This window comes from Uloborus diversus, chromosome 6 (assembly GCF_026930045.1).
Source record: "Uloborus diversus isolate 005 chromosome 6, Udiv.v.3.1, whole genome shotgun sequence".
Lineage (NCBI taxonomy): Eukaryota > Metazoa > Arthropoda > Arachnida > Araneae > Uloboridae > Uloborus > Uloborus diversus.
Window position 1 is genome coordinate 127,932,394 of NC_072736.1, and position 12,439 is coordinate 127,944,832.

Below are 12,439 nucleotides of genomic sequence, written 5' to 3' on the forward strand. Positions count from 1 at the left end.
GAGGATTTCGAAATACTCAGACACGTTTCTGGACATTATAGAAAGAGAATTCCGAAATACTCAGTAACTTTTTTCCTTCCGAGATAGAAGCTTAGTTTTTCGACCATAGGTCGATATGGATCTGGAATAAAAAATATCGCTTTTTCCAATGGTGTCAAAAAGAAAACTGTGAGACAATTCCTTCACTTTTTATTGATAGATTTAATGGAGAAAGTAGTGCCTGAATTTCAGCTAAGCCTTAAAAAATTCGAGCTGAAAACGCAAATAACTCCCGCCGTAATTAAGTTCGAGCATTGAAACAAATTGCGTAGAACGCGGAAAATTCTGCCCTTTAAAACGATATGTAATATTAATATGTGCAAGTAATTTTTCACCCCCATATTTGGAAATTTATGTGAAAATTGGGGCTAAACTGGAATAAAGAAAGAACTACTTGTCGAACTTTTTTCGAAGCGGTCTGCAAACCTTTCCGGTGTTGAAAGAAAGATGCTCTGATCGACCGGGTAGTTCTCTTGTTTCCCGCGTTCAAACAAACAGACGCTTTTTGGAGACTTCATTTTATACTATGTAGAGATGGTTTTTGGGCACCATTTTTTCGTACCTTTTCTTCCTGTTTACCTGCCAAAGCCAGCGCGACTCACATTTCACAGTAGCGAATCATTCTTACCTGCTGTAGTGCACTTACGCAGAAAAATTTTGTGCCTTTATATAATGACGCATGTCTGGCATTCATCATGGGCTCTTGGACTGTTGAGTTTCTCTGATAATAGGGAACTTAAAACTTTCCCCATTTGATAAGTTTTTTTCTTGTTATGTAACTTAAATTTATTTGTTTGTGCAGTCTATAGTTACTATGGTTGCGTTTTTTATTCCCTTTTGCTTCGTTTCGTGTTTTTTCCCCTTGGCATTTTTGGAAATGTACTGAAGTAAATTGAAATCTTTGAACTGCTAAATAAAAGTAATATTTAGCAGTAATAATTAACTGCGAAATTTATAACCAACTTTTATTTTCTTAGTTTTTATTGAAATTTTTTTCAGTAAATTAAATAAAATATCGCATTATAAGCACTATTGCAACGTTATTTTTAAAGCGTTCATTTAATTGAAACTAATTTCAGAAGGAAATGTTTACGTTGTCTTTCGTTTAGATTAGAGTTTAAACAATTAATGGTTGGGTGTTACATTCATTTTAATTGAATGCGTTTTTATCAAATTTTGCATTTCTTAACTATCGAATTGTTCTAATGAATTTAACTGAAGAAAAATTAATTTCGGAAATGGTAAAGTTAAAGAAGCTGATAGTAGTAGTTAAAACGCGGAAGTAATGGGACGGAAGAGACGTCATAAATTCGCTAGCATTTGACGACAACTTCGCCAAATTTGAAGCCGAAAATGATGTGCCAAATTTAATGACAAGCGTACATGAATACAGCATAAAACAACAATAAAATTAAAAATTAAAAAAAACCCACTGAGTCGCAACTGTAGAATCAAGAGATAAAATTCAAAATCCTTTCAAAAGCCTTATATTATTAAAAATCAATGTCAAGTACTTTAATTGCTATGAAATAGAAACTGGCAACAGATAAAAATTTTAAACCATTGCGTTTTATTTCTTTGTCGGCCAACAATGAATTCGGTTATCAATCGCGTGAATAAAGGCTTAGCTATTATTAAAATCTGCTTTAAAAAAAAGTTATAATTCGAATTCTATGAAAAACATGGAAATTCCAAACACATTTTATCAGACGCGGGAAAAAATTCTCTTTTTTTTTTTTTTTGGTATTAAATTTTAAAATTTTTAACTATGTTTTCACTGCGAAAATCGCAAAAATCCTTTTAGAGCTTTTTAATTAATTAACTTCGTTAATTAATGTCATCCAAAGATGCAACCTAGCTAAGAACACTCTCGATCAATTCCCCTTTCGAACAAATTTTATTTTTTCAAAATCGCTCCATCCGTTTAGGCGCTAGAGTGCCACAGACAAACACACAGATACACAGACACGTCAAACTCATTACCCCCTTCCTTTGTGTGTCGGGGGTTAAAAATTCAAGATTGCGAACCTTGACCTTTGACGATTCCAAATCGAAACCAATTAAAAACCAGAGAAGCATGGTTTACTGTAATCAAATCAAGCGTTGGTAAAGCAAGTTTTTTTATTTCGTGAAGCGGTGTTTTTTGTTAACAGTAAGAAACAAATTTTAAGTGAAACCTGTTGCCTAACTCCCGCATAAAGCGGACATTTGTAAGTGTTGATTTACTCATCGCGCTTACTACTTTTCACATTTCCTCCGATATCGATGTTTGTGACTCTTCCGTAAAACGCCAACAGTACAGTCGACTCCCGCTACAGCGCGATTCAACTTACGCGAAATGGCTATAACGCGAATTTTTCACTAGTAACGAATTTTAGAACTAAAGAGAATTCCTCGTACACAACACGGATTTTTTTTTAGAAGGATCGGCTTCGTTATTGACTATTAAATATTGTAACGGATTCGGTGCGACTTCCACTTTCTTGAAATGAAGACACAGTTCTTGATAAAAAAAACACAGGAGCTTTATTTACACTATGTACAGGAGAAATCGTTAACAACTGCTAAATTAATCATCAGCAGTTAAGCAAATATCACTCAACACCGTAAACTTAACGGTTACACACGTATTTACTTCCAAACACGAAAACAACACAGCGAAATGCCTCGCTACAAACAGAGCAAATACGCTCTCAGTTCGAAATCTCAATCGAAACTCAACTTTTTATCACGCGGGACGTTTTTATAAACATCGAAGAAGTTTCCACAACATTCTTACTGCTTCTCGAAATGCGTAGACCGTTATCAAATTTTATCAATGAAAAGAAAAGGAAATAGGGGATCGTATACTTCAGCCGAATGAAAAGGGGTTGTATATTCATTACGGGAAACTATTTACAGGTTACGTTACTACAATAATTACTATTTACAGAATTTGTAACAATATTGATTTTGTGAATGTTATTACATCTCTTTAGCATCACTGCCAGCGAAAGTTCTCACATCAAACTAGTCTACACATCGCGTTGTTACTGCATCAAATAACCACTCGGCATCTTTCATTTATTTCTCTTTTTTTCATTTTTAATATTAAAGTTGCTGAAATACAATGGCACCTATTTCATCTAAAGTTTGTGAAGATGGGAAGAAGAAGAAATTTTCTCACAAAAAAGGGGGGGGGGAGGCTAAAATTCTCGATATGCTTCTTGAACAACTACAAAACGCCGCCGGTAGCACGATAATAAGTATAAGTGAATCTTCCGTACTTACAATAGAAAATACAAACTGCTCTTGTATTGTGGATTAAGGAGATCAGGAAGAAGAGGTGTTGCCATAAATGGAAACGTTATAAAAGAAAAGGCGAAGCAACCGTATTTAAAAATGTATTACATAAGAATAATGATCTGATCATGGAGCATAAATCATCATCTTCATCATTTTCTAACTCATAAATATTATTACTGTATATCTACTGTACACAGTACTATTATATACAACATTTTATTATTACTACATACTATGTGTACCGTGTTGTTTTATTTTACGTCTTTCCCTCCCATCGATCATTCATTTTGGACATTTTAAAGTATTTTATGTCGAGTAAAGCAGCTTTTTTTTTATTTTATAAATACAGTAACAGTTCAGTTCTTTATGTAGAAAACTGTAATGTATAGTTAAGGAATGCTTTAAACAGGTTTGAGGGGTGTCTACAAATGTCTAAAAGAATTTGGTACGTTTCTAAAAAATGTACTCGTACATTTTTCCACTACGCGAAATTTCGACTTACGCGATTAGTCTTGGAACGCATCCCTCGCGTAAGTCGGGATTCGACTGTATTGAGCTACACTTTTTTTTTTCTCGCACAAAATAACGTTGTTGATGTAAAAGAGGCTAATCAACTAGAGTAGCCATTGATAGCAAATTTTCAATCTACATAGAATATGTAGATATCTTTAATCACAAAATTACGCTACGCATAAGAGAAGTTACCTGTAAATACAAATAGCCTTTTAATTTTCTACTACGGGCAAGGCCGTGCAGGTACCGCTTGTAGTGAATAAGTTTATTTATGTGAAAAGAGAAAAAATGTAAATGAAAAACGTTGTCTAAACAAGCTAATTGAAATATTTTTGGGTTAAGACTTTTTGAAGTTTGTTATTATTAAAAAAAAATGATGATTCATAATTACCATCTATCAGCATTCAAAGTAAATAAATGTTACTAGAATGTATAAAAAATAAAGATGAGTACAAAAAATATACAATCCGAAAGAAACTACCCCCCCCCCCCCCTTTTCCTCCTTCGAAAAAAAAAAAAAGATGGAAGAAAAGTATGCTTGTTGTTGCAAGTGAACAGTGCAGAAGACAATATTTACTGCTAGAGAAACGATTTCTGAAAATAATTCTTCAAGCAATTGCAATGAATCATGTGACTCGTTATCTACCAATCACAAACAAGTAAAAATCCACAGCAATATGCGCTCCATAAGCAATATTAACTGATTTTTTCGTTTTACTTTTCTAATAGTCCGATTCATACGTCGATGTGAATTTTTCTGAAAAATGATAAAATTGATAATAATAATAATAATAATAATAATAACTACACTGTTAAAAATTCAGGAAGATTTTCTGGTAATTGTTACTGTAAAATGGCGGACTTAACGCATCGCTGATTTTTACGGTAATTTATACCGGAGAAATAAGCGATCCCAGCGCCAGTTGGTTGCTGTAGCCTACCGAGGAAACCGTAAAATTTTACAGTAACATTTGATTTTTACGGTAATAGTTACTGGCAACATGGATGCCAATAACAATTACCGTAAATTTGCCGGAAAATTTTTAACAGTGTAGCTGACCCGTGAGATGTATTCACGCTTGACGGAATCATAACATTTTATCATATTTGCATTTTTTTTTCATCACTGTACAGTAAAGTACCAAAGAAGTTGGTTACTTTGCTTTGAACACTCTGATTGTCTCTTGTGTCATTGTTTTTGAGAAATACACATAGTATATAATTTTTAAATGTTTCTTTACTCGCAAATTAAAAAAAGTGCGGTCATCTCTAATTCTGAGGATTTATGATTCATCACTAACTTCGGTTGACTAAGGAATGTTAAAGAAAATTTATCAAAAAAAGGTAAGCTGAGCTGGAAGTCAAAACAAATTTTATGAATCGCAAAAATACTGCTCGCTTTAAGCGGGGGTTTGCTCGTTAAAAGCAAGTTATGTTCCCATAAACTTAACATTATACTGTCCGTTTTCACGAGAAGGCACTTCACCCCGCCTCCTCGAACGCAGAGTTCTATTTTATGCAGGGGTGATCGGTAAACATATCCACGAGCTTCTAAATGAGACAACTTGAGAACCTCAACTTATGCGAGCATTTTAATGTGCAAAAAAGGCTTAGTGACCTTTATCATCATTTGCTTCACTTGTCGGTTGCTATTTTCGTTATTCTTACAGTTAAAAAACTGCTGCTTTCACAGCAAAATGCTGTGATCCGAATATACCTTTTGCCGAAAGCAGCGAAATAGGATCATCGGATACCACGTGACGAAGGGGGAGTCAAGTGCCTTCTCGTGGAAAACGGACAATACGAACCAAGTATTTTTGATTTCCTCTCTAAATCCGGGTTCTCGTTAAATCAAGGCTCATTGTAAGTGAGTTCGACTGTACTACGATAGAACGTGTTAAAATAAAGGTTTTTTTCTGATTTTAATGCAACAGTACACATTTATGGTTTAAGAGCCACTTTTTAAAAAAAGTCAGGCAGGCTAAATAGTTGACGTTTTGATCTTGCTAGAATCTGGCTTTTTGATTATGCGACGCAATTCTGCAATTTCACACACCTGTTCATTAGGGCTCTGATTGAAGGACATTAATTAAGAGTAAACTATCTAAAGATTTAAATTGAAATTCGTGCAAAATTAAAACTTTCAGAAACAAGGAGTTACAATCACCTGACTGCAATCCATGGCTGCAAAAAACTCAATTTTTTCAGAAACAAATTCAAGTTTTTTCTTTTTTTTTCTGAGTAATGACGAACTGCTTATTCACCTCACTTCACCGTTTTGTAATGTTCTTTTGACTTTTCAGATTAACATGACGACGAGAATAAGCCTAGCTCGTTGCTTTTAATATTTGTATGGAGGTACTAATTTTAGTCTTCATAGCTGCAAATTATTTCCGTTCATTCAAGGCTTAACTCAAGCAGACTTTACATTAAAAAACGAACTTTTTGGGTAAAACCATTTTTTTTTAAATTTTTTAAAGAAAACACCTATGTAGATTAATTTCTTTAGCAAAACTCCATCTAAATACAAAAAATCGTTTTTACTAGTTGCCATCATTTAAGATTGATAAGAAATTTTAAAAAATACCATAAGGATATACGATGAAAAAATGATCTTTATGATAAATTTACTGGTGTAGATTGGCCATAATAATTATGTTTTTATTACCGCATCCTAATTATCGTTTCTATTTCTTTTTTTTTTTTTGTCAGTGAATATGCCTCGTATTACCTAGTCTAGAAAATCTCCAGCCATAATGTGACGGAAGCGAATTTCTACGCCATTTACATTCCATTCTTTTCGTAGAAACAAGAAACTCAACGTCTTAGGCCCTTTCGCAATTCGTAGTTGCGAAAAGCATTATTTTAATTTCAAACGTCAAGTTTCATATAAATGCCAGGGGCTGGATGCTGAATTTTTCTTTTTCTTTCTTTCTTTTTTTACTTTGTTTTAGTTACTTAGTTCATAAACATTTCAAGGTTTCCTGTAACTGCCATGCTGTTATTTTCATTCAATTGTTTATTTTAAAGCGGCTACTAGACGCGTTTTAAGCTACTACGTCTGTTAATTGTTTATTTTAAAGCGAACCGGGAATTAAAAGAGATTATAGTACTTTTACCTTTGTCTTCACTTAAAGGCTTTCCCTTTGATCTTAAAAACGGAAAAATAACCGAATTCTGTTAGGATAAAACAAACGTGCCAAGACTGCTGAAATATTTTATCTGTAAGCCGGATGCTTTCAATCTGACGTTCTTTATTTGTAGAAACTAACAGAGCTCCGCTCATTTTTTGTTGCCCGATGTGTTTGTATAGCTTTTGAGATGTGACAACAGTAGTGGTGTTTGAATTATTTGATGAAGAAAAAATTTTAACCTTAAAAAATGTGCGGTTACTTTATCGTCAGCTGCAACATAAAAAGAATCGATGCAAAGAAAAAAGGTCAAAATTTGAATAAAATACAAATGCAGTTAGTATACCTACAAAAGAGAATTCTTTTCTTAGGTGATTCAATACCGATGGTTATGAAAAAGGTTTTAAGTTGTAATAGCAATTAGAACATCCATTTTTTTTTAAATCTTTTTTTTTTCTTTTTGGAAAGTTGAAACTTAGCAAAAATATAAAATATACACTTGTACTTAAGCTTGTCACTTCTAAAAGGTTTTTTTGACCTGTAGCAGAAATCTGAACATTTCGATACATATTACAACTATTTTGAGGAATAAATAAATACCTTTGTGATGAGACATATCGGGAAATATCCAACGTTGTTTAGCACAAATAAAAAGATTATTGAAAACACGTGTTTCGGGGTTTCCAGAAACCCCTTTTTCAGTTCAAAATTGTGAGCTTTTGGATGTAAAGACATCCAGTAATAGCGCATGTATTTACATCCGGAGCAGTACCAGAACCACAGCGGTAAAGCTCATGGGTTTTACCGGATGTTTTTGCATCCGAAAGCTCAGAACTTTAAATGGAAAAAGGGGTTCTTGGAAACACCGAAACACGTGTATTCAGTAATCTGTTTAGTTGTGTTGAAAAACGTTGAATATTTCCTAATTCCAAAAGATCGTGTTCCACGCTAAAAACATTGAAAATTCGTAAACTTTAGTACTCGTATTTTCAGCACAGGCAAAATATTCTGGATGAAAAAAAGAATCAGATTTAAAAATTTATGTTTTTCCTTTCTGGGCATCATTCAGCCTGGTGTTATTCTCAATGGGGTTGGGGGGAGGGGGGGGGTTGCTCCGTCGCATATGAAGGGGTGCGCCGTCACCCTTGGAGCCCCCCTTGCTTAAATGATATTTTTCTACATAGAGTAAACGTTGGTCATTGAAACTTGATCCCCTTTACAAAAATTTCTGGATGTGCCCCTGTAAAGCACACACAATGAACAGCGATACCCTCCATTATGGAATAAAGATTGAAGAAGTACGAAATGAGATCAAAAATAGCTCGGAGTTTCCGCACAGCTGGCCACCCAAAATGCAACACAAAGAAGGAGTACACCCAAACCTATTTTTATGCGGTGGATAGGGACCGCATAAAAAAATCGCATTAAAAAAATTGTTCGAAACTTCACGAGTAGCTTTAAAAAGTTGTTTTCGCAACAGTTATTTTTCTTTTTTTTATGCGGTGGATAGGGACCACATAAAAAAAAGTCTCACATAGAAAATAACCTAAAAACTTACAAAATTGTAATATTCAAATGAAATCAAAAAGAACCAAGTGATTATTTTTGCCGAGTACTCGGACAAAAGTTCCCAAATAAGGAAATTTTTGGGAGGTCACAGTGACTTCCCATCGAGGTGCCTATGTCGTCACTTGAAAATATTACCTCGCACCCGTTTTAAAAATAATTTTGTCAATTGAATCCCAATATGACTGAAATTTTAATGTACCGCACAAAAAAATTCGCTCAAAAAAAAAAAAAAAAAAAAATCGCATAACAAAAATGATCGCATAAAAACATATTTGGGTGTAATCAGAATGAAACGAAGTTTTGCACACGTGATGGCAACATTGATGGAATAAAAAGTTATCAGAAATGGAAAATAGAATGATTCTTTTGTACCGGGGAAAAATCCCAAATGAATGGAGGTTTAAAGTACTCGGTTGAGTTGTCTAGCTTTAATGAACAAGGCCATACAGTTGAGCATTGAGGCATAGCAGTCTCGTACGATGCGTCATCTCGTACCACAGTTACTGTGAATGTGCCACTAATTCGATCAATTTCAAAGGCTGTCCACTGGCTGAAGTGGTCATAGATATGCTCAATTTTTTGTATAAAATTACCTTGTGCGCCATACCTAAATCTTTTTTCATTCGAATAAAAAAATTTGTGGCATATGTGGTTTGCAGGAGCAGCTTTTTATCAACTTGATATTTTGAATTTCCAAAAAAAAAAAAACGTGTTTTTTGATGCACAAATTTGTTTTAAGAAAAGCTTTTCTGTCTCCATGGCCATTATTTGCAGCTTCCCGTCCCTATTTTAATAATATTTCGATTCCCAACGTGGGTAGAACTTTTATAGCAGACTGTAAATTCTATAATCCATTTGGACACTATGTCTATTTCAGTTTTTTCTGACAAAGAATAAAAATAAATTCTTTTTTTTACTAATTTTGATAAAAATATCAAAAAACAGCGTTTGACAGAAACTTCAACGCAATTGCGGCAAATGAAGAAATTGTCCAAAAAATTGTAAATCTTTTATGTGCACTTTGCTCTACCACCTTTTCCCGCTCTACCGATCATTAAAATTGAAAAAAAAAAAAAAAAAAAAAACGGCCCACCCTAATGTACAGTTTTTTCATTGAACAACAAAGTAAACAAGCATTAAAAAAATTCTCTAATCTTATTGTCGAGCTCAAAAGACATGGGATTGAGCGTATCAATTTAAAAACGCCCAAAGGAATAGGTATAAAAATAGATGATATTTAGACTTGACTTTTCCTTTTTTAGCAACATTCTTACATACTCTTCCAAGATTTCGTCGCACAAAAACTCAATCAAATACGAAAAGAGATTACATATTTTCATCACGCAATCATCAAGGAAGAGTTTCAGGAAAATGAAATATCCCCATTACGAAATAAATTACTACTCTAAGAGTGGATCAAAAAGTATATTCCTCTATCTCCGCTTTTCTTTTTCCATAGCTACTCGACTATCAATGCCTGCTGTAACCAGAGATATTTTTAACTCCCCTCTGGGTCATTCCATACAGATTCAACGGAGAAGTGCGCTCGACCACTTTTAATTATTTTGAAACTCATATCCCAAAAAGATGCATATGAATGATGTTTAAAACCACTTTTATTTTTTCTCTAACCTTAACCTTTGATTTTTTAGAGGTCATAAAAACTCATTTTCGTAGTTAAAAATGGGACTTTTAGACCTTTGCATTTTGTCTCAAATCTAATTGAATAACAATCATGGCAGAACATGTTACATTTTAATGTTAAAGTACATTAGATAATAGTCTCCCATACTGAGTTATGTAGCTGTAACTTAATAATTAAAATAATCGCAGCAGGCCAAAGTTCAAGGTCAAATGTAAAATTTTTACTCATTTCAAAGGGTCATAACTCGCTTAGGGGATAATAGTCTATGGGCCGAGTGCAAATATCGTTCAAGTTCGTTTACCAATCTTAGGGACTACGTGAACTTGCTTGAAATCTATTACAAATGATGAACTCAATAGAAAAATACAATGTTCACACGCTGGAATTGTCTCATTAAGTTTGAATTAGTAATTGAAATAGGAACTATGTTCCGTGGACTGCTAGCACTTACACAAAAAAATTTGTCTTTAGATGGCGCTATTAAACACAATATTTATAATCTAAAAATTTAATAAACAGTTTTTCAACCGAAATTTTACTGTTTTGCTCAATTTTTCGTTGCAAAATATATTAATACGTTTTAAATTACTTACTTCCGCTTAGTAATTTCGTAGCTAAAAGGAAATCAAAAATTGTATCAATCCGCAGCTCTGAATGATCTTCATCTCAAGATTTCGTTTATTACACTAGAGCCAGAGCAAACAGACATTGTTAAGTACAAAAAATTAGAAGGCACTTCACTAGGACATTAGATAAAATCTAATGTCCTAGTGATTTAAATCACTTCACAAAAAAGGTATTAATGAATCACCGAATAGCAATAATTGTCCTACAAAATCTTAAGAACGTAAACAACTCTTAACAGATGCCAATAGATGTTTAAAAAATATTATAAAATTAATCATTAGCAGACGATAAATTAAAAACTAAAAAGTATATCTCATATCACGATGTTTTATCTTTTCCTTTTAATAATATTGCTTTTTGATTACAGACGATATTTTGAGCTCATTTTTAGCCTACTTTCTCGTCAAAGTAATGTAAAATAAAAAAAGGACATAAAAGGTGGCTTACTGTGCTAATTTTAGTGTATCGTAAAAATATTGCTTACTACAAAAAATAAGTAAAAAAAATATATAAAATAATTAATTAAATATCAAATTCGAAAATAGGGGTTTGAGATGGGGAAAATATGTGACTGTCGGTCGACCTATGTGCTCCCCCCCCCCCCCAAAAAAAAAAAAAAAAAACAAATCGTTCGACTCGAACAAACTTTTTAACTTCCTTTTACAAAAAAGAAAGTATTGTATTCGCGAAAAAAATTTCACTCAAAAATTAATCTCAATTTCCATTTTGCTCACCCCCGAATGAATGTTGAGTTTTTTTTTCGACTCGACCACACGTGGATAAGTGCCTAAGAACGTATAGACACGCGAAATATCCATTTTGACGATTCTTGAGTTAATTACAACGAGTTTTCTCGTGACGTCCGTATGTACTTATGTGCGTATGTATGTCGCATAACTCAAGAACGGTATGTCCTAGAAAGTTGAACTTTGGTACGTAGACTCCTAGTGGAGTATAGTTGTGCACCCCCTTTGGTTGCATTCGGGTGTTTCTAAAGGGGTCTTTTACCCCTTTTTGGGAGGAAATCATTGTTAATTTCGATGTAAACTCAAGTGATGTTATAATTTGGCGGACACTTGGCGATATATCGCCAGTTTTTTGATCGCCATGTTTTGTCGCCAACTTGGCGACAAATGGGCATTTTTTTTTTTAATCTGGTTTCTTTCGCTATTGCTGGTGATATTTAGAGAGTAAACTATTGAATCACATCAAAATTGCCAATAATGGGAAAAGTACATTAAATTGGAGTAAAAGGAAGCCGTGTGATGCACACACATCAGCTCTTTTTTTTTTTTTTTTTGAAATATCTCCCCGATGACACTTCATTCCGGTATTTCATTTTTTGATTTGAATAATTTTTCGTTCAACTTTGAACAGTTCAAATCACTTTATATTAGCGCTTGCGGGAAAAATTGAAGGCAAATATAAAATGCGAACGTAAAGGCGGATTTGTTTAAGAAAAACTTTGTTGGAAAAAGCTCTTGATGAGAATATTTTTACAAAAGATTTTTTTTTAATTAGCCATTTTAATGGCATTTTTTTGACAATTAATTTTTTTTAAAACATTAACGACAACGCGAAAAATTATTTTATGTCACCAAAAAGTGACAAAATGGAGTAGAGTCTGAAC